This window comes from Onychomys torridus, chromosome 4 (genome assembly GCF_903995425.1).
Source record: "Onychomys torridus chromosome 4, mOncTor1.1, whole genome shotgun sequence".
In the NCBI taxonomy this organism is placed as follows: domain Eukaryota; kingdom Metazoa; phylum Chordata; class Mammalia; order Rodentia; family Cricetidae; genus Onychomys; species Onychomys torridus.
The window spans coordinates 144,081,767-144,104,087 of NC_050446.1; the positions used below are offsets into that span (position 1 = coordinate 144,081,767).

General features: G+C 41.8%; 1 protein-coding gene across 3 annotated transcripts in view; it reads right to left on the reverse strand.

The window, feature by feature from the left end:
• Syndig1 (synapse differentiation inducing 1) overlaps nucleotides 1-22,321 on the reverse strand; it is a 164,121-nt gene that overhangs the window by 30,527 nt on the left and 111,273 nt on the right. The window lies entirely within an intron of this gene.

Here is a 22,321-nt window from a genome sequence, read left to right on the forward strand (position 1 = left end):
TTTTATTTCAACAGGAAACAAGTGGCTGTGGTTCCTTTGGGGTTGATATGGATCAGGTTTGATTGGGGAAGACCTCCAGAATCTTGACAGGTGGCATATATCAACAAAAGTTACTGCTACTCTTCCCAGGTCTTGACCATTACCTCGATTTTCTCAGGGACCCCTAAAGATGCCTTTACCCACAGACAACAAACAGGAATTAGTCTAGAGAAGATGGTACCCACTTTGCTAAGAGGTGGGGTGGGTGCTTGTCAGTTATTTGTTGGGTTATAGATGTTATCATTTACAGGAATATAGAAATATAGGCTAAAAAGACAACTATTAACCTCAGATATTTTTCATTTGCATGGACTTTGGCATATTGATACAAATTTAAAGTTATTTTTGTTACACTGTATATATGTTTCTACTCTTATTTGGGATATTGTGCTTATGCAGCTCATTTAAAATGCAATGTGTAATTAAGAAATGAGGTTAGTAGATAATCTATAATAATCAAACATAGTCAGATTAAGTATGTTTTCAAGGTTAAACAGATATATTTTAGACAGATAGATGATTTTCAAACACTCTAAAAGCCTAAAGAACATGACATTCAAGATGATTAATATTACCTAAGGTTTTTCATGACAATGAGACACATCTGCTCCTGGCAGCACCAATTTACTTCATAAAAAGATGATGGACATTGAAGAAGCTCCATATGGAGTTTGCTTTCATTGTGGCAAGTGTAGCACATGGGAAAAGACTGTTGAATTTTGCAAAGACAAGGCAGGACAGTCCTTCAAGATTCCTGCTTCACTGAAAAGTCTGTCAGATATTCTGTGGGACATGGAGGAAAGAGAATGATGCACTTTGCCAATACAAAGTGGGACAGTCCTTCAAATTTCCTGCTTTACTGAAAAATCTGTCAGATATTCTAGGCCTGAAAGTTTGAGTGACTGTCCAGGCAGCTAGCTATCTCTGTTGTTAGGTAATATTACATCTTACTGGGGTCTTTGATAGACTTAAAGTCTAAATGGTTAGAATTATAGTTTCCCTTAGTTATAATAGAAAGTAAATTAGGTGTAAAACTTTGGGATCACTAAGATATCACACCCTGTACCTGCTTTTGGTTTTGTATTTTTTATCTCAATCTTTGATTTTTTACTATAACTTTTTGAGGAAGACTGCAGAGGTTTGTGCATAACTCCATAGGAGCTGTATCCCTTTTCCAAGTGGCTACACTGCTCCTACTTCAGGCAGGAAGTTAGCCTACATGGACCACATAGGCCATATCCCCATGGACCGTGGCTGGTATCTGAAGAGAAGTGCTTTGAGCAAGGGAGAAGCCAAAGACGCCATTCAGAGACTTGCTGTGCACATGATTTGGGCCTGCTACTCATCACCAGGATTGGTTTCTTTATGGAAAGGGCGTGAGATTCTCTTTCAGGGGCTAGATGTGCCTATGTGAACTCTAAAAGTCATCTTTCAGCACGGACAGGGTAGCTTTTTTCACAAGGTATCAGGCCCTCTGAATCCTTAGCTTCCTATTCTTCAGAATCCTGAGATATTATATATCTGGATGAATGGACCAGGCCCAGCTTCAGCTGCAGGCTATCTTGTGCCTGGGGTGATTTTTACTTCTATCTCCTTAAGGTCAAAGGAAAGAGAAGGTTCAATGGCAACTTCCAGATGTGGTCAACAGATGGGGATGATGAGTAATAGATTCTGACTTCACAAGGATAGCCATCTCAGATAGGGCACACTCCCCTGGAATCATTACTCTGATACCCATACCTATGCCTGTGAGAACCCACATGTGTATTCTCATTCAGCGAGGAACAGAAAGGAGTCGTTAGCTCTCAGGGGTCATCCTCTGGAAGAATCATGTACATGCAGGTCATTATGTACACATACAGGCTGTCCTTATATGAAAACAGTCCTAGAGTCAGCATCTGGGTCCTCCAGTAAATAATCAGGGTACTAGTCACTTGGGATCTCCTACTTTCTCTGATATTATGGAGTTATGGTCACATCCAGACTGCAGAAAGCCAGGCACTTCGGTTTGTGAAGGTCATGGCAACCCCTGTTTCTTCTGAGAATAGGGTAAATAACATGCCAACATGCTCTTCAGGCTCTGGCAGTGCCAGAGAGCTTTCTACTTGCCTTCTGGCAGCCACAGATAATTTTGGCCTCGTTTATTCTAAAAGAATTGTGTGTGTATGTGTGTGTGTGTGTGTGTGTGTGTGTGTGTGTGTGTGTGTGTGTGTGTACAAGTGCATATGAATTATATGCATGAACATGTATACATGTGCCCAGAGGTTAACCATGTGTATCATTCCTTAAGAGACACCTACTTTGTTTTTCTCAAATAGGATATTTCATTGGTAGTTAGAGCTCACTGGGGCGACCAGATGAGCTGGCCAGTGAGCTGCAAGGATTCTAGTCACTTGTTTCTGCTTCCTCAGTGCTGGGATTATAACTATGTGCCACCTCTTCCAGATTTTTAATAGACTGCTTGGGGTTGAACTCATGCAAACATTTTATTGGTTAAGCTATCTCTCCAGCCCATCCAGGAGAATCTTTACATAAGTACAGGATGAGTGGGCTGCTCACAACTTACTAGTGTCTGCCTCTCTCACTGGGTTTCCTCCTCCCTAGCTGGGGACCATTCTGCTCTCATCTGAATGCTGTTAAGTACAAATGATCCACTGATTTCACATCTGCTGTGCACCAAAGACACGAATAAAAGATTTACAGATTGGCCACCACTGAGAGGGACTGCTCTCCAATTCTTCACAGCCACCCTGCTGTCCCAGGGTCAATGTGTGTGCCATGCAGTGGGAAGTAGCTGGTGCTATGACAACATATTTATAATGTCACAGCAGAGGAGGGGATCTGCTCCAGTGAGGGTTTGAGGAAGGGCTGAAGAATTATTCCTCCTTTGGGCTCACTCATAGATGTGTTCCCTATGAAGTTTGGTGCCAGAACACTGTGGGTCTTGTTTGTTTTTATGAGAACTGGTTGGTTGATTGTCAAAACTGGGCTGAATCCCAGGACTACAGAAAAAGTTTGGCTATTGAAAGATACACTAAGATGGAATATGTTTTTGCTCAAATGATATCAGAATAGGAACAACGCAGGATCAATTTGTGCAGGACAACCAGGAGGGGTGTCCTAAAACTTGAACTTTTAGTCCAATTCCAGAAAAATTGCTAGGAGAAGAACCCAGGCAGGATGCATAGGTGTTAACATTTCCTAGATGACACTATGCAGGCTAGAGGAAAGGCCAATGTTTCTTAGGTTAGAAAATCCAGGTTCTTTGTGGCTGAGATTGGAGAATTTGTGTTCATAAGGCATTGAAAATTTTTATCTGGGATATTTTACTCACAGGCATAGTGTTATCAATTGCTGTGGATATCTGTATTCTGTGACTGTGTTGCTCTGATTGCTGATTAGTTAATTAATAAAGTGCTGATTGGCCAGTAGCAGGCAGGAAGTATAAGTGGGACGAAAAGAGAGGAGAATTTAGGGAACAGGAGGGCTGAGTGAGGAGTTGCTAGCCAGACACAGAGGAAGCGAGATGTAAAAGTACCGGTATGCCACAAGCTATGTGGCAAGTTATAGATGAATAGAAATGGGTTAATTTAAGATATAAGAACTGGATGGAAGAAGCCTGAGCCATTAGGCCTAACAGTTTAAATAATATAAGCATCTCTGTGTTTTTGGGTCTGGGTGGCTACGGGCCTGGGCAGGACTGGAGAGAACTCCAGCTACAACCAATGGTGGGGGTGTATGCGAGGAAGACAGAATGGGGGCAGGCAGGGCATGATGTCCCTTGGAACTGGAGTCTCAGGCATTTGTGAACTGACACCTACCTGTGGGTATTAGGATCTGACCTTAGGTCCCTTGATAGCACAGTAAGCACACATAACCACAACCACTGTCTTTCTAGCCCTAAGGATCATATTTCTTATATTAACTGTGTAAACATTTTATTCGTCATTATATTTCTTACTTTGTGTATTTGAGTTTCTCCTTTTTCCTTTCAAAATTGTTTGTTATATATGTATTGATTAAAAATAATAAAGTGGGTTGTTTGCTGACTTATTAATTGATTGCCTTTCCATCATTAGTTGTTAATTTTCCTTTATACTTGTATTAATTCTTCCATCTTATTTTATGTGTCTTTCCAGCTTTTCAATTAGCTCTTATATTTATAGTTTAATTACTAGTACTTTCAAAAACTTCATTTTCTATTAACCTCCTTTTATTCAAGAGTTGTTTTATGGTATATATAAATGTTGCCATTAACTTCCAATGACACAATATCAGGCTGACAATATTCACCAATGCTGGGTACCTGTGTGAACCACATTTGTGCTATTCCTATTTCTTGAATAATGTAGTAACATTTTGGAGTCTGCCACATCTTTTACAATTTTTCTTTTCTTTTAAATCTTTGTTTTGACACACAATGTTGCTACTTTAGGCACTTGAAAAGAATGTGTATTCTGCTGTTACAGGAGATGTTCCTTAACTGATGAAGTCAAGTTGATTGACAGTGGTGGTCAAGTCATCTATATCCTTCCTAATTTTCTCTCCAATCTGTCAGCTATCGACAGGAGCCGGATCTCCAACTGTAATTGCATCTACACCTCCTCAGTTCCATCAGTTTTTGTCTCTTCTGTGTCTCTCTCTGTAGTGAGATGTGTATATGTTTAGTGAACCGGTGTATATTGCTTTGGAAAATTGGTTCTTTTATCATCATGTATATTTTTGTTGAAAACTTTTCATTGTCTGAAATTAACATAGTTCCCTATGATGATTAAATTTAATTGTCAACTTGAAACAGTCTAAAATGTCCTTGGAAAAGATTATCAATGAGGAATTTTCTACATTGTATTGTCCTGTGGGCATGCTGGCAGGGATGGTCTTAAGTTAGCTGATGTGGAGAGACTCGGTCCATAGCTGGAAGCAGAACTCCCTAAGCAAGGGGTCCTGGGAACTAGAATGGAGAAACTGAGCTGAGAGCAAGCAAGCAAGAAAGTGAGTATGTGTGCATTCATCCTCTCCGCTCTTGACTCTGCTGTGGCCAGCTGTCAAAGTTTCTGCTGCTGTGACTTCCCTGCAGTGATAGGCTGCGATGTGGAATTACGAGCCAAAGTAAGTCATGTCTAGGTGGTTTGTCTCAGCAACAGAAATAAAATTGGAATACTATGCTAGCTTTATTTTTACTTGTGTTAGAATAGTTTATCTTTCTCTATTCCTTTACATTTGTTTATATGTCTTTATGTTTAAAATTTCTTGTAATCAACATATAGTTGGATTTCATTGTTTTAAAAATCTACTCTGACAATCTCTATCTTTTAAAGATATCCTTAGAAGATCCACATGTAGGCAGTTAACAATATCACACTGACAGTTATCACCTGGTATATTTGTTCTGGTTTTTATTCATTTTTTTCAGGCTTTTTTGGGTTTTAGTTGAACATTTTGTATCATTCCTTTTTGTCTCATCCACTGACTCATTTATCCTACTTGACATATACATATATTTGAGTGGTTACCCAGGATATACAATAAATAAGACTAACTTTCATATAAGACCTTTTCTCTTCTTGTGTCATTACAGGACCTTGGAGCAGCATACTCTGCTCTTACCCTTGGGGTATGCTGCCACGTCTCACTGTGCGTATGCTAGATTCTTATTTTAGATAAATCAAGAAGAGCAAGAATAGGATTGTATTTTTATTTATCTACATGTTTTTACCTATATAATTTTCCTTCTGCCTGAAAAATTTACTCAGTATTTCTTATAAACTTCAGTCTGCTGGCAATCAACTCACTTCTTTGAGAATTTGTACTTGATTTTGATGGATATTTTCTTTCTTTTTTCTTATTTTTACAGTTGATGTAATTTTTTAAACATTTGTTATTTTTAACATTTTTATTTTATTTATTTAACATTTTTATTTTTTGAGGTTATAATATAATTACATTATTTCCTCCTTTCTCACTCTCCCCATACTCCTCCTTGCACTCTCACCAATTCATGGCCTCATTTTTTATTAATTGCTATTACATATGTGTATATACACACATACATACATACATATGTATATATATGTATATATATATATATATATATATATATATATATATATATATATATATATATATATATATATATATATATATATATAAAACTTGCTCAGTTTGTGACTTGTATGTGTGTTTGCAGGGCTGACCACTTGGTGTTGGCTGACCACTTGGTGTTGGCTGACCACTTGGTGTTGGCTGACCACTTGGTGTTGGCTGACCACTTGGTGTTGGCTGACCACTTGGTAAGCGCTTACCTATGGAAGACTATTTCTCTCGCTCTCAACATTCATTAGTTGCCTGCAGCATCTAGGGTGGAAGCTTCGTGACCTTAAAGAGGTAGACGAACATGGAGTTTGCTGCAATACTTTCTTGGATATATAATTCTAATCTGGAAATTTTCTTTTTTAATTATAAATTCTTTCAGTTTCTTAAAGATTATACTCCACTGTACTCTTAGATGCATGGTGTCTGATAAAACAGCTGCAGGAATCTTTATCCTTGGTTCTGTTTAGGTAAGATGTCTCCCTATCCAAATACTGTAAAGGACATCTGCTTCTGAGATTTCCCCCTCTTTAAAATTTTTTTCTACAAATTAAATATGAAATACATAGGTTTTAGAGGTTGATGTTCACTTGGCTTGCGGTTTGTCCTTTCCAAATCAATGGCTTTGTGTCTATCCCAAATCTGGAATGGCTCTAAAGCATGGCTTCTTCAGGCATCTCTTCTGATGCTCCTTCAGTTATTCCAACAGGCTTTTTACCGTGTTGGTTCTGCTGTCCCCAGATCTCTGCTCTCTTTGCTTTAGTTTGATCATCCCTCAAGCCTACCTTCACACTCAGTTGTCCTCAGTCCCGTTGTTACCCTGTGAGCCCAAGAGAAGACTCCTTAGCTTCTCTTACCGTTTTCATGTCTAGAATTTCTTTTAGCTTTTCTCTCTTTAGCAACACCACCCACACATCCTTGTATGTTGCTCAGTTTTTTCATTAGACTTTTGGACATACTGACCGTACTTACTTTATTTTAACTTATATGTTTTTAGGCAGTAACACAAGAACATGAGATTACTATGTCCTTATTGATTATTTTTGTGGGTTGTTTATTTGTTATTTGAAAATCTCATTCAATGGATTTGGATCATACCTCCTGCTCCACCTGGATCCACTGTCCCTTCCCTACCCACTCAATTTTGTGATCTCATTTAAAAAAATGAAACCATCAAGCTAAATTTGTGCTAATCATACACTCTCAGATATGGGGTCTTCCACTGGAGTGTGGTTAACTTTCCAGGACCCACAGCCCTAAAGAAAATCAACTCTCCCTCTCTCAGCAGCTACCAACTCCCAATATATCCTCCACAAGGGATAGGACTTTATGCCTACCTCCCCTCTATTTTTCTGGGACTTTATCTGGCTTGAGATTTTTTAAATTCCCTGAAAACTACATCTGAGTCATATTTGACTTGAGTTGTGATGATTGCTTTGAATCTTGACTCTTCAAGGACAGTATAATTTCTTAAAATTTACCATTTTGTGAGTCATGTATAGGATGGTAAATTTGGAGATAACTAAGCCACTAGCATGAGAACTATTTTGGTCAGGAGTGGTAGGGTATTGCATATAGCATTTACTATAGTTAGGTACCAGGAGTTTCTAACTTCTCTAAGGTGTAATGCCTTACCCCTTTGGCTTTGGGATATACTCTTCATCAGGCAGAATATGTATTTTGCAAATATCTCAGCTAAAATCTGTAATTATTGGGCAGGTTTATTCACATGATGGTATGGCATGGAAGGAGAGGTGTTCTTGGATATTCTGATCAATTATTATTCTTTGTAGTATGCTATGGCCATGGAGTGCACTATAGAAAGTGATGCGAGTTCAATACTCAACCTCTCTCTCCTTCAGAGTAGACATCATCCTTATCAAAAACACGCTGAAGACCATCTTACTAGAGACACAAATAGAGAAGAACAAATAACACACCTCAGGCATATTCACAATGAGGCTTTGTGCCAAGTGGTGGAAGAGTTTTTAAAATATAAGTAGATACAAATTAAAAATAGAGTGTCTTAGCAAACTTGAGATGATGCACTTTGTAAATGGCCACTTATCAGGAGAGCACACCAAACTGATGTTAACCAGTACTAAACTGGGAAAACTCAGTCACCTAAGCACATGCACTTAGGGTGGCACATCTTATTTACTTAAATTGCTAAAGTGGGAATAAGAAGCTTCCTCAGCACTGTGGTCTTAGTATAACAAATGAGATGGATGCTGAAGATGAACAAATTCCTCAAGTGCCTTTTTTTGAGACAATTTCCATTTCTATATGTACAAGCAGCACATGAGCACCAAAATTTGAAGGAATATACTACCTTAGATTAGTTTTAAAACATTATGAATATTTCATAAACTCATTTGACATTACTAGCACAATGGCTGCCTTGCTGACTGAAGGTTCACAAACTTCTCATCCCCCTTCCTCTTGATGTGCTACCATTGCTAGAGTACCCGACAGGGAGCCTTGGTAGACAGCATGATTTTTGAGAGAAAACGTGCCTTGACTTTTGTAGGAATAATGCTATGTATTCATAAGCTCGGAAGCCCTTTAGGTCAGAAGTTTTGTCAATTTTATGTAGATTATTCTTTCAATTTGTAACTGTTTACAAAGGAAAAATTAGTTTTTTCCACTGGAGTCTCACTGGGTTTACAAACCACACTTAAGGGCAGGCCTCATTCAGAGCAGTAGATGGCCAACACACACACACAAAACTCAATGGTCTTTTTGAAGGCTTTTTGATCTCATAATGCTTTGTCTGGAAATTTTTACCCTATAGGTCTTCTGCTTACACATTATGCTTTCCAATTTTGTGTCTTTATGTGTGTGCAAATGTGTGTATCTTTGTGTCTATATGTGTTTCTTGTGTTTTTTCTTTGGTTCTCTTCATCGGGGGTCTGGAGGCTGCATGCTCTGGACGCTATTGAGGAAACAACTTCTCTTTTATGGTGGCGCTTCACAGAATAGAGTCCTATGTTAGTAAGGGCTCCACAATTGGCTTAGTCCCTGTTCTGTTGTATCAGAATAGTTGAGAACAAGCAATTTAGAAAGATTGTTTGTTTTCTCCCATTCAGGTTTGTTGGCTTTCATTTCAACTTATTTTTCTCTTTCTCTCATTTTTAGATGCCTGTTTGTTTTCTAATGAAAGAGCAAGAACAGGTGTGGATTTGGGTTGGTGGGGAGGTGGGAATAATCTGGGAGGAGCTGGGAGAGGGGAACTATAATCAGAATACATGGTATGAAAATGAATATATTTTCAATTAGAAAAAAGAAAGAAAGGAGTAAAGGAAGTTGTTTTGTCTGTGCTATTTTTCTCATATACCTTATAGTACATTTATCTTGGCATCATATATTTTCATTCTTGGAAATACAATGTCTGACAGATTATACAAATCCCAAGGGTCTACTGTGATGGATCCCATCCCTCAACCTCTCCTAGTGTCCCAGCATCTTTGTTGCATCCCATGAATACTTCAACTAGCTGCAGTCAAGCATATGTAATGCTGCATCATTTTGGAGGCCAGATCATAGCAAGGTCTTGTGCTCCTAGGTAACCTGAGACATTTGCTCCTGAGACACAGCTGTCATGCTATAAGAAGGTTCATATTAGCTCAATAGAAAGATCACTTGGAAAGGGAAGGGAACGGCCACTCCCACCAACAGCCTGGTGAAAGCCCCATCCACAGCCAACACTGACCACCAATCATATGAGAAGAGACTTCCCAATGGTTCTGTCCAGCTGAGGGCACAGATTTCACCAAGCAGAGAGAAGCTCACCTCACAGTGACCACTGAACTCCTTGGATACACAGAAACTGTGAGCCTAATGATGGTGTTGCTTCATGACAAAAGGTATGGAAGGGTTAGTTTTTCAGCATCGGTGTTCTAAATAATATTTTGAGCTTTATTGGAAACCTGGGAGAAAGCATTACATATAAATCATTTTCTCCATAAAATCAACAAGAGCTGTGCAGACCTTGGCCAAAGTTTGATCCAAGTTAACCCTGCCATAGACTTCACTTTCTCCTGCAATTTTATGTAAGCTCTTGCCTGGGTCAGGATTTCTAACCACTCAGCAGTTAGTGTAGTTTGGGTCTATGTGTAAGCCCTTGGGGCCTGTGTTTTGCATAAAGCTTGATAATGAACCTTGCCTCCTTCAGGTTCTGAATCCAGAAGGCTTAGTTTCATCTTATACATTAGTTACTTTTCTCGTTGCTATGGCCAAATATCTGACAGAAGTAATGGAGGAGTCATTAGGATGGATTATTTCAAAAGCGTAAAGCAATAATGTCTTAGAAAGTATGGTACAGCAGAAAACTTAACATCATGGGGGCAGGAAAGCACAGACAAGGAGAACACACAGAGACCCCAGGATAGAGAAAGTCCTCAAGGCTAAGCCCAAGTGAGCTACTTCCTCTAACTGTGCTCCAGGTTTTACCTACCCCTTACCTACTAACAAGGCCATCATATTATGAATCTATCAAGGAGCTAATCCATTCATTATATCAAAGCCTTCAAGATCTAATCAGCTCTGGAAAGAGCTGATAGGCACACCCAAGAGCATTCTTTACTCATCTTCTGGGCATCTTTTATCCAATCAGTTTGACAGTCAAGATTAGCTACGTTCAAGCTCTCAGATGGAAAACACTGAGCTCTGACTTTACACAGGACTGTTCGCTGGGTCATATCATCTGGGGTCTGGAGGCTGCATGCTCTGGACACTATTGAAGAAACAACTTCTCTTTTATGGGTGGCACTTCACAGAACAGAGTCCTATTGTTAGTAAGGACTCCACAATTGGCTTAGTCCGTGTTCTGTTGTATCAGAATAGTTGAGAGCAAGCACTTTATAAAGAGAAGTGAATCTGGCTCTCAGTTCTGGAGGTTGGAAACTCCAAGAACAAGGAATGGCATATGCTCAGTATCTGGCTAGGATTATAACATGTCCAGGGGCATCACATGGTGATAACAAGTATGCATTTCAGGTTTCTCTTCTTAGAAGACTGGCAATATCACCATGGAAGCACTTCTCCTGATTTTATCTAATTAACAACACTAATCACTTCTCAAAGGACCAACCTCCAGACCTCCAAATACTATTAACATATGACTGGAGATTAAGTTCCCAACACAGGAACACTGGAGAGACACATTCAAATCATAGTAGCTGTTTATGAAAACACTGATTATATTTATCAATGTAAAAAATAAGCACAGTTTTTGGATAAGGTCCTTAAGTCATGTGTGTGTACATGTGTGGGGTGCACCAAATGCCTGATCTCATTGGTGTCACACTAGCCTCTGTTCCATAGGAATCACCTAAGAACAAGTGTGTGTGTGTGTGTGTGTAGATGGAGGAAAGATGGGGGAAAGGGAAGGCTTTTCTTCCATTTCTTGGCTCCATGGGGCTCTTCTGCTTTGCTTTGCATTGTATGGCTGCCACTTTGGGAGCCTCAATGCTCCCACCATTCTTTTCTCATTGTAGTAAGCAGAATCCTTGGAAGAAATGAAATTTTGTGACAGACATCTCATGCTGACCAGTGTACTGTCCGTCTCTTCTCCATCCTTCAGACTGGCCCCCTAGGCAAGTTCTACTTGAGTCTAGTATGATCATCCCACTTCTGTCCTGTTTCTCTTAAACACAGGTGAATTGATGGGGACTTGCTTAGTGTCCTACAAGTGACTTGCTGCTCCATGTCTGAGAGCACTTTTGAAAGAAGAGACTAAACTATGGCAGTAGTGGCAGCTGGGTCACTGTGCAGCAAGGGTTGTTTGGATCATACAGATGCATGGCCCCAGCACTAGCCAGTTCTTTCTTTCACACTCTGATGAAAGAATCCCTGAGACCCTCAGGGTCAAGAATGGCTGAAGGTTCTACCAGTCACGTGGGCAGAGTGGATCCAGACTCACTCTCCTATTACCTATGGGGTGAGCCCAACTCCATAGCCTTCCTCCAAGCTTTTCAGCCGGTGAGGCTTCAAGCTAAAGAACCCTTGCCATGTGGGTCTGGGGATAATCTCACCTCCCACTTGTTCCCCAGACCTCCATCTCCTCATCAAAGAATCTGAGGGTCCACAGAGGCCACAACTGAGGAAAAACAAGTGGTTTTCATCCCTTCACCCATCTGATTACATTTCTTGTTTGTTTTCTTGTTGCTGCAATTCAGGAAACTCATCATAGAAGATGGCCTGGGAGCGTGGTTACAAGAGTTAAAAACCTGAAGTCTTGTAAGAAAGAGGGCTAGAAGGAGGGATGAGAGGAGAGGGAGGAGGGGTCATGGAAGAAGAGGAGGGGGAGGAAATAGAGGAAGAGGAGAGGCAGCTGCCAGCATCGAGGTGAGATGAGTGAGATGGAAATGCAAGACTCTACCAGTAAGAAGAAAAGGTCACAGTGGCTATTTCGGGTGTGTAAAACATTCCATTATTGTGATGATGTGGAGGGCATTAGCACTGTGCACTGTGGGAAGGAGTGATTCGATACAGAACATCCTTCCTTTAGCTTCAAAAGAGGAGAATAACATAGGAAGGCTGTGAAAGCATGACTGATATGGTGTTTTCTTCTCTTCGGGAGCTTTGCAAGTTGGGTGAGGAACAAGCCAGAAGAGCAGTGTGTGAGTCTACCACCAACTACAGGAGAGAGTAGTATGAGGCCACAGCACTGGAACTCTGCTAACAGTCTATATAGCCTTGGTACCAGGCCTGATGTTTTGACTCCCAAGATACTGCAAGCATACTGTATGAGCACCCCCCCCCCCCAGTGCTCCATTTTGGGGGGAAATCACCTCAGAACTTCCATCATGAGTCTTCCCTTAGGTCCTTCATTTCCATTGTGAGTTCCCTCAGGTTCCCTATCCTGGAGAATTTTTTAAGCCTTTCATCCTGGAAGTTTGTTAGGACCTCCATCATCAGGCACTTATCATGAAGTACATAGGCCCACCATCATGAAGTACACCTCATGTCCTTCATCACAGGGCATCTCTCAGTTCTGCCATCCTGGCGCACCCCTCATGTCTGTCATCATCAGGTACTGCTCAGATTCTCCATTTGGACTATACCCTTTGTCTTCTATCATGGGGTACCTCCCAGGCCTTCCATATTTGGAATTCCTTCAGGCCCTCCATCATTGGGCATCCTCCAGGCCCTCCATTCTGGAGTATCCTTTAGTCCCTCTATTATGGGAATCACATATGTCTTCTCCTAGGCTTAGAGTATCTTGAAGAAGGAGAAATCTAGTTCAAAGCTGAATCTAGGCATTGCCTCTGACCCCAGTAAATATTCCATTTCTAAGACACCAGTGCTGCTGTCCTGCCAAAGAAGGTGTGATGGCTATTCTTGGTTGTCAACTTGATTACATCTGGAATTAACTAAATCCCAAAATTGGAGGGGCACACCTGTGAGGTATTTTTACTTCATTTGAAGTGGGAAGAGCCACTTTTAATCTGGATCTAGTGGGAAGATACACCTTGAATTTAGATCTTTAGTGGTGAGAAGACTCACCTCTTATCTGGGCCACATCTTCTGATGGAAGTCAATATTAGGACACTGAGAGAGGAAGCTTTTGCTCTTTGCCTGATTGCTTTTGCCTCACTAGCTAGTCCATTCCTTCACTTGCATTAGAGCCGACTTCTTCAGGATTCTGGAATACATTGAATACCAGCTGAAACATCCAGCCTTGCGAACTGAACAACGAACTACTGGATTCTTGGACCTTCCATTCATAGGCAGCTATTGTTGGATTAGCTGAACTATAGCCTGTAAATCATTCTCTATGTATGTGTGTATGTATGTATGTATGTATGTATGTATGTATGTATCTATCTATCTATCTATCTATCTATCTATCTATCTATCTACCTATATGTACACACACACACACACACACACACACAGTGTCATTCTATCAGTTCTGTTACTCTAGAGAATCCTAGAAGGCACTATGATTGGAAAGACTGCACCTATGAACTCCGTGACTTCAAGCAGCTGTTGTCTTTTGGGTTCCACGGCTAACTTGAACAGAGAGATAAAGGAAGGCCATTCCAGAGAGGCATAAATTGATCAGAAATATGTGCTTTGCTTTCAGTGGGTGCAGGGGATGGGCTCTATTTCAGGGAGTAGGCTAAGAGGCTCCTCTCAGCTCCACAGGGGTAAAGGAAGGCATGCTAGAAGAGTGATGGCAGGATGTGTAGGAAGAAGGCAAGTGAGTATCAAACGCAGATTTAAGGTTCAATAGATGGTGAGATGAGGGACAGGATGATACAGAATGGCAAGCAGGAGCTGGATGGAACTCCTGGCAGGAGGAGGAGCCTGACCTGGAGGCAGCTCATTGGTTACCAGCTCCAGGATGAGAAGGTGTCAGGGAAGGGCTGCTTAGTGGTAGTGCTGCCCATCATCAGATTGTCTGCATTTCGTCTGCACATCTAAAGTATCTGGCATGGACAAGTGCTGGGAAGCTGACATCAGTAGCTCTGGAAACAAAGAACTGACCTAGGGAGGAGAGCACAGCCCAGGGTACCTGAGAAGATATAGGAGAAGAGAGGCCCCAGAGGTAGGGGGAGAGGCAGGGGGAGAGGCAGGGGCAGTGAAGAAAGAAGGGAAATGAGAACTGAAAACATTAAATGCTGGGCCCTGGGGGCGCTACCTGGATTACTACAAATATAAGGCTTTTGTCCTGCTCTCTGATGAGATCCCAATGCTGAGCACATGCAGGATTGGGACATCTGTAAGTGCTCAGTTAACACTTCTGAGGAACACACTTTACAGAGAGAGGTGGTGGATGCAAATGAAACATTACAAAGATTTCTCTCTGCAAGTTCTAGCTGAATGCTGTCAAGTTGGAGGGCTGTGGGCCCACATTATCCAGCTAACCTGCTTTGTGTGCAGCAAGGTATTCTTTGTGGCTCTGCTTTGCCATGGGGACTTGGTATGCCTTCCCTCCAGAAGCAGTGGTCCTCACAAGCCAGCTCCAACACTTCTGCTATTGTGACTGCTGAGGATACAAGGGTAGGACCATGGCTGCAGAGCAGATGGAGGGGACAGCATGACAGGTGGGTTGTACACTGGCATCATGACTTCAGCTCTCTAGAGAATGGGATTAGAGTGCTTCAGTTTCTTCTGAGTTAACACCCCCAAAGGTGGAACTGGGGGGATGCATGTCAAGTAAGGGAGCCCCAGAAGGGGTCCAGGTATAAATGAAGAGAGGCAAGACTGAACTAATTAGAAGGCAGCACATGCAGGATAGACATATACTTCAAAGTGCCCAGGAGAAGCACACTCCATTGTAGTGTCGTAGACACATTTCAGAGTTGAATTTTTAAAATACGTTTTGTTGTAGTTATTTTTATTCTATGTGTATGAGTATTTTGCCTGCATGAATGTATTTATACTATGTGCCTGCCTGGTGCCTGCAGAGGTCAGGAGGGGGTGTTAGATCCCCTGGAATTGGAGTAAGGAATGGTTGTAAGTCATCAGGTAGGTGCTGGGAACTAAATCTATGTTCTCTGTAAAAGCAACAAGTGCTCATAACCATTGATCTAACTTTCTATCCCCCAGATGTGCATTTTTATTTGCTCTAATTTTTATTTATTTATTTTTTTTCTGGTAGTGCTAGTAATGAAACCCTGGGCCTCATGCATACTAAGCATGTGCTCTGCCACAGAGTCACACCCTTAGCTCCTGAATAGTGTTTTAAAATGTATAAAATAAGATACAACAGTTTAGACCAAGAACCAACTATAATGACATGGAATTTTTAAAGTACTGAAAATAATAGATGGGGCATATTAATAGACAGACTACATTATTAAAGTATTGAAAATATCATGAGAGGTTGTTTTCATAGTAGTACTGGAAAAGACATCATGGTTTCCTTCCACATCTGCCATGTGGAGTGAAGCTGTCTTGTAAGGTTGGAGGAAAGATCAAGTTTCCAGCAGACATTGGTGAAAATAATGATGCAATTGGTTTCCCATCCAAGCTTCTGTATCCTCTAGATAAATGCCAGGGGCCTCGAGGTTCCATGGGTCTTCCTCTAGATCAGGGGAAGGACAAGGAAGAACTTCCAATCCTCTGGGCTAGAGAAGGAGATGAGAGGGAAAGACCATGCTGATCCTCATCTAGGTGCTCATTTCAGAGATCAAAATACAGGGCAAACTGGGTACCTGAGTTTCCTCTCCATTGCATATGGACAGGACTTGGGGTGGACCTGGGACACAGAAACTATAAACTCCCAGGTCCATGAGGCAGATGAAATTGGTACAGCATGAAGTTCTTAGACTCCCATATCTCCTCAGAGTCCCACTGACCACATGGAGGTGGCAAGCAATTACAGAAAGGTGAGCATCCCTACCTCATGGAGCCCTGTTGTTGTAAAGGAGTGGAGGACAGGGCAGAAGCTAAGGTATAAAGCCCCCAAGTATTAGTCACTTTTGTCTTTGCTGACACAGAGTACCTGGCAATAGTTATAAGGAAGGAAGGTTCTATTGTATCTCACTGTTTAAAAGGGGATACAGGTGACCATGGCTGGGAAAGCACAGTTAGCATATGAGCTGGCTGGTCATCTTTCATTTGTTTGTCATCCTAGAAGCATGGAGTAGATGGAGTGTAGGGCTTGGCCTCCGAACCTCCAGCTCCCTTCATCAGCACATACCCTGTGATCTACTTTCTCTTGAGAAATCCTCTCTCCTAAAAAAAGCATTTATATCTGGAAGCCAAGTGTTCAAACCCACAAGCTCATAAGGGCATTTCACATTCAGACATAGCATGTGGGCTGACTCCAGGTCACACCTCACTGCCTCATGGCTTCAGGCACATCTAACTCTCAGTTTCATCTGTGATATTAGATGCTCCTTCTGGGTTCATCAGATAGCTTTTAGGGCAGCAGAAACTTGAAAGCACATCACATTGGAAAGCCAGGCCGTGGTGATGTGAAAAAGCCATGTAGATCAACTATAGGGAGGGAGGTTCAAATCCCAGCAAGGAAAGTGCCTAAGATTCTTCAGGTTTGAAAAGCTTTAAGGATTTTGATAAGTGTGTATAAATCAACTTGAGGCTTTCAGTTATTAAAGCAGCCCTCTCCAAGAACCCCTTGACATATAAGTTAGTTAATTGCAAAGGAGTAGGAGTACTTGAAAGCAATAATGTTATACTAAAATATTTGAAAATTCAGGACTTTCCCCCACACTTGATCCCAACTAGGAGGTGTTATTAAACTCGGTTCATTTAATTCCCCAACTCACCAATTACATTAATTTACACGTGGTAAATATACTAAATATACCTTGAGCACCTACACAGGCGAATCAAGATTTCTGTTTTGACAGTGAGGCACCAATGATTAAGGCTTTAGTCAAATTCATGTTATGAGCAGTTTTCAAGAGGCTGAGAGCTAGAGTCCATCTCTCCTATATAACTGACCTTTCATTTATATCTTCTGACTGAAATTCTTTTAGTCTTAGCTTCTGGTATCAGAGTATATTTCCTGATGACTTAAAATTCTTCTAATTGGCTTCTTGAAATTGTCTTTCTAACTAATATGAGCAGAGAATTTGGGGAAAAATAGCTTTTAACAAGTTAGTTCCTTCTGATTTCAAAATTTTATTGTTTTTATTTAATGTTTATGAGTGTTTGTCTGCATGTATAGATGTATGCACACTAAGTATGTATAAGGCCCACAGAGGCCATAAAGGATCCCCTGGAACTGGAGTTATAGATGGTTGTGAGCTGCCATGTGGGTTCTGGGAACCAGACTTGGGATCTGCCAGAGTAACAAATGCTGTTAACCATTAACCCGACCCTTCAGTTCTTTCTTCTCAGTTTTTATTGGCTACCGCCCTGCTTTTCATTCAAACAAATAGAAAACACAAAAGGTGCATTTTTTAGTCTTTTACCAAGCTGCATATTACAGTGCAGAAATACTAAAAGGTCTTATAATATGTTGGTATGTGAAATGGCCTCACTGATGGCCGGTGTGTCCTTCCTGATTATCCTGCAATGAACATGCACTCAGCTGTCTATCCTACCCCACGGCAGAAGGTTAGCATGGTGCACTGGCTTCCCCTTGCAAGCTTCTTTCCCATATGCTCCTGGCTCCAAATCCTGCAGACTACCATCCAGAACCCAACCCTTTGAGGTCACAATTGAAACTAGAAATGTCTAAGTCTTTTCATTGGAACCAGAGAAGAGGTGATTGTTCCCTTTCCCCTGAGCAGCAGGATCAAACAGGGAGGGAAATTCCTTAATCTGGAGGGGGCTCAATAGAGGTGTTCTGAGTAGTTTTGGTCAGTGCTACTGGCACAGCTTTGGGAGGAGAGTGGAGGGAAATGATGTCTTGTTGAGACCCAGAGGCACAGCTTTCAGAGGTGCAGGGGTGGATGCAAGGGACACAGGGTGTTGGCTGGATGCTGTGGGTCAGATAGAGACAAGATCAAATCAGGATTCTTTCCTGGAGGCCACGGGCAGGTCTGAGGCCAGCCAAAAGGTGTTAGAGGATACAGCTTTGCTTAGTAGAGACTAGCAGCAACAGCAACAAAAACAAAAATGTGTCTAAGTAGGGATGATTTCCCCCTTTCTCCAACAGAAATGGGCAAAACCAGACAGAAGCTGTGCAGTTGGGAATGACATCCCTTCAATGGACAGAGCACACTCACTGCTCTCACGGTCACAGCAGTTTTGTGGAGCACTGCGTGACAATGCCAGCTCTTTATACTTTGCCTTGTCTCTTCATGTAGACTCGGAGTAACTGGCCCAGTCTCAGCTAGGGCAGATGTCACCAGGGTAGTTCCTGGAATCCCAACCCAGGTACCCATCCCTCACACTTGAAAAATAGAGGCTGTGACAGCTTCTTCTGATTGACTTTGAGGTGGGGGAATTTAGCAGGATAGCAAGACCGTTGTTGGCTTTGCAGCCAGGTCTCTACCCTGACTTTGCATCTTGTCTTCCCTTCCTCCTCCCTGAGACTCAGTTCCTTTTAAAGAATTCCTCCCTTTCTCATCTCAATTGTGAAGAGGGACATCTGATTAATGTGATTAATGTGGCACTTCGTTCCTGTAACTGTTCGGGGGTGAGTGGTGGGTGGGGGGCTATGTCTAAGGCACATACTCCATATGATATGACACATGAATGTCCTTGAGTGCCCACTATGCTGTCTAGATCAGGGTCTTCCTCAGACCTCAAGTTCTCAGATTGCTGAGAGCTGAACCCCACTTGCTGTTTATGACGAAGAATGATTCTTATTCTGTGCCGGATTTGAGAAGGGATATTTCTAAGCTAAGCTATATTTAGAAACATGTCTGAGGTGGTTCTGCTGGAGCCTGTCCCCCAGCTTTCCAATTCTGTTTAGTTACTGAGGAATAAAATTAATCCTTCCTCAGGTTAATGAAAGGTTGTGCCAAGTCTGCTTTAAGCCTTGTTGCCAAAGTCGGCTGTTAGTCCTTGAGCTTGGGATGTTACATGCCATGGATAATGAGGGTGTGATTATTTCCTCCTCTGCTTCAAAACAGGGTGGCTTGGATGTCTGTGTGGGCAGGGGGACCATCACAATATTCACAACTGGACATTACTACACGGAGAAGTCTTTTCTGAAAATTGAGGACATGATCTCCCTTTCAACCCACATCAGCACTGAAAGGGGGAGATATTTGCTGTGATATTTGCAGACTTCTGTGTGGCCCGCATGCCCCTAAGGTTGGGATAAAAAATTCAGCATTTTAATGTTTTTTAAAGATTCTATTCACTTAAGTATGTGTGAGTGATCACACCATGGCATTTATGTAGAGGTCAGAGGATAACTAGAATTTGGATCTGGAGGGCACTTAAAAATTATACATTTATTTGTTTTGTAAGTGTGAGTATGTGTATATGGGGGTGGTTAGAATAGACTGGCCATTCTCATAAAAGCCTCTTATGCAAGTATGGAGATAAGCCAAACTGTCTGCATCTACCTAAGAGTGGGCCTGTAGGATTTTGGATATGTTAAGTCTTGTTCATTAGGATTCAGTTTTCTTGCTTGCCATGAGGTGGTTATGTCACTGTTGGCAGTTGTGGAGTGAACAGGAAACAGGAAGATCACCCTTGTTACTACATGCCATTTCAAGCCAGAAGCAATGGATTTGTTTTATTCCAGAACACCTGAATTACAGGGCTGTTCAACTTTGGGGATCACATCTGATGTTAACAGGAAGATGGGTCTGGTGGGAATCTCTATGATTCCTGAGCCCATAGCTGCTCCTCATAAAGAATCTGACACCTTGAGATGAATAAGGCAGAAGAGCAGAGTTTCCTCAAGGAATCACAGAGGGTTATGGCCTGTACCATAATAATCTGAATTATTGTTCCCCAAAGGCTCAGGTGGTAAGGTCTGAGCCTCTTTTAAGCAGCTCAGCTTGTCTAAGAATGACTCTGAGTAGCCTTTATCATTTGTCCTTCAAGAAGGAGAAGCCTAGTGAATTTAGTCAGTTTTAGGGACTTCCTGAGGCTATTTCGAGTTGTTTGTTTCCTGTTTTAATGAGCTTCCCTGCAGGATGGAGTGTTTCACTTTCCCTTAGAACTTAGTGTTATTTCACTGCCTTTTCCACATTCTGTTTTAAGAAGTTTCAATCCAAATGATTTTAACATAGGAGGAAACACAAACATAGGAGCTACACAATACCTGCCACAAGCCCCCCAAACAACAAACCAATTGGCCACTGGATGACACCTCTGAAACCATGAAGCACATCAATTCTTTCTTTGCTCAGGTTATTACCTAAGGTATTTTTGTTGCAATAATGGTAAGCTAACACAGCTTGGCTATGAGGGATGGGTCAGGGGAGCACCTTGCACAGCTTTCATAAGTGAAGTGAAAGCTTGAAGGCAGGAGGGCAGGCAGCAGGAGAGGGAGAGGCTCCTGGAGAGGTGGAACAAGTCTCATGTGTCAGAGGGGAGGGCACAGGTACACCAGCGGAACTAAGGTCCATTGAATGGGGTGTGAGGGTGGCTAGGCCTGGACTGAAACATCAGGTTTTAGGAAGGAGGCTAGAGACCACAGGAAGCTGAGGGCATCTGTGTGCTTTTGGATAATGGTAGCCTCTCTGCCCCAGACATACTAATTTGTTGACTTTGGGAGACACAGCAGAAGTGTAAAGTGCTATCAACAGGGTTATGAGCTGGAACACTAATTTAACGGCTCCAAAAAGAGACTTGCTGTAAGAACCTAGTCACTCAAAGGGATTGGACTGAGGAATAGGATGACAGGCACAGTTGTTAGGGTCCTGGAGAAGTCCACAAAAGACCACTGTGGTGGTATTGTGTTCCCTGAAATACTGTGCACTCTAGTAAACTTCTCTGGGGTCAGAGACAGAACAGGCACAATATTAAACATAGAGGATAGCACACGCCTTTAATCCTAGCATTCCAGAGGCAGAAATCCATCTGTTCAAGGATACTGCCAAGCATGGTGACTCCTGCCTTTAATCCCAAGAAGTGAGCCTTTAATCCCAGGGAGTGATGGCAGAAGGCAGAAAGGTATATAAGGCGTGAAGACCAGAAACTAGAAGCATTGGGCTGGTTAAGCTTTCAGGCTTTGAACAGCAGTTCAGCTGAGATCCATTTTGGATGAGGACACAGAAGCTTCCAGTCTGAGGAAACAGGATCAGCTGAGGAACTGGCAAGGTGAGGAAGCTGTGACTTGCTCTGCTTCTCTGATCTTCCAGCATTCACCCCAATACCTGGCTCTGGGTTTGATTTTATTAATAAGACTATTTAAGATTCATACAGTCAGCAAGAACGTTAATTATTCCAGCATGCTGGGATCACCCATCCTATACAAAGGCAAAATGGCCACAATCCCAAGAGGAGCTCACAGGATCCTTTTAAGCACAGCTGAAGGGGAGCTCCTAAGGCAGTTAGGAAACTTTAGATATGATTGGCTTAGGCAAGTGGCAATCATGTTAGTATGTTCTAATTGGCTAGGGCTAGCAAGGGCTGGTTAAAGCTACAGTTTTTTTTTTTTTTTTTTGTTGTTGTTGTTTGTTTGTTTTTCATTTTTTAAAAGCAGGCTTGGACAAGTTCCAGGCTTTATCCTTACTTGGTTATCTGCTGACTGTGGTTCAGGCATGGCCTAGCCTGGTACTGTACATACCAGGCCTCCTTGTCCTTGCTGTAAGGGGTGTTGGAGATTGATTGTCCTTTGTGACTCTTTCAGAAA